Genomic DNA, 1,667 nt, shown 5'->3' on the forward strand with positions numbered 1-1,667 from the left:
CCATATACTTCCAGAGACTCTTGTTCCTTGAGCCGCCCCTTGATCTGCAAGACGTTAACCACTCGAAGACCCAAAGCTTTCTTCGAGACTTCATGAACCTCGCGTACACCCTAACTCTCATTATAGGAAGAAGCAGTAATGATAGCAATCCCTTTTGCCTTCTCGGATAGAGCCTACGAATCGGGGGGGGGGCTGGTGTGGAAGATCTCGGTCATGGTTGATCTTGGTCGTGATTGATCGCCCCCCCCCCAACCCCAAGATGCATATCGATCGATCACCAATCACTAGTTTCTATTTCTCCTTTTCCGGAAAACATAGTAGAATAGTCACAGGATACTTATAGAGGTATAAGGAATATCTTGGAAAGGAGAAGAAAAAAACTCTTAGGAGACAAGAGAAACGAAGGCAGTTAGCAGTAGAATAATACCAATCATCAATCCGAATGAATAAGAAGATACTCTCCCGCCCTCCCCATATCTTGCGCTTTCTCCACCTATGGAACTCAAAATACCGGTGCCATTAATAATTCCGTCAATTACCCATTGGTCGAAAAGAAGAGTTAACTCACCCAGGAATCGAATACCTCTCACTAGAAGGATATCGTAGTAATGATCGATGTAACCCCGGTTGTGTGAAGTCCCCAATGAGACGGTTAAATGAACCCATAGATTGTTTGGCAAAAGGATCAATATCACCGCAAGGTTGTGTGTGAGAGGATATCGGTCCATAAATCACGTAGGAGATAGATATTCCGGCTAGTGATAGACCAACCGAACCTGCTGAATCTATTAGCAATTGTACCAAATTTTCGGGATTGTTGTTGTCCTCTGAAAAGCCTGCAAGGGGAGTTAACCACTCGGATAGCAAATCGGGACCAGTTTCTCCTCCAGCGAGATTGACTCCTATTGATCCAACCAACGAAGTTGGTATCGACAGTACTACTGAAGGCAATACCATCGAAACGTCTGATTCCTTAGGATATAGAGACTCAGAACGAATATTGGACTCTGCAGAAACTTTTCTATCGACTGAATCTTCCCCGTCATAACCTCCTGCTGAATCGACTCCTTCGTCTCGCGGGGGTGGAGGAACATCATACCCATCTCCACTCGTTGCTATCGTTTTGGTGTTACTCCGAATGACACTATTCATAGAGGAATGGGATGAATTGGTACCGCCACCGGCGCGTAGATTCCCCTCAAACGTGAGGAGATAGATGCGGAACATGTAGAAAGCAGTTGGAACTGCTGTGAATGAGGCTATACATCCGGGGGGAAAGGAACGTAGCCAACTCTTTGCAATAATTTCATCTTTGGACCGGAAACGAGCTAGAGGTGGTATACCACAGAGAGAGAGAGTACCTGAAAGAAAAGTGATTCCAGTAATTGGCATATATTTTCGCGAACCACCCGTGGGAGACATATTTTGACTTCTATTGGGAGAGTATCCGACAACCCTTTCCATCGAATGAATTACTGAACCGGATCCGGGAAATAGCAAAGCTTTGGGATGGGCATGTGTAATGAGGTGAAACAACGAAGGTTTATAAGCACCGAGACCTAGAGCCAGCATCATGTAGCCCAATTGAGACATAGTAGAATAAGCTAAACCTTTCTTGATATCCTTCTGGGCAAGAGCTATCGTCGCTCCCAGTAGAGCCGTTATTC

The sequence above is a fragment of the Dipteris shenzhenensis genome, unplaced genomic scaffold (assembly GCF_047967505.1).
Source record: "Dipteris shenzhenensis isolate YYH24624 ecotype China unplaced genomic scaffold, Dip_SZ_1.0 scaf0353, whole genome shotgun sequence".
NCBI classification, from domain to species: Eukaryota; Viridiplantae; Streptophyta; class Polypodiopsida; order Gleicheniales; family Dipteridaceae; genus Dipteris; species Dipteris shenzhenensis.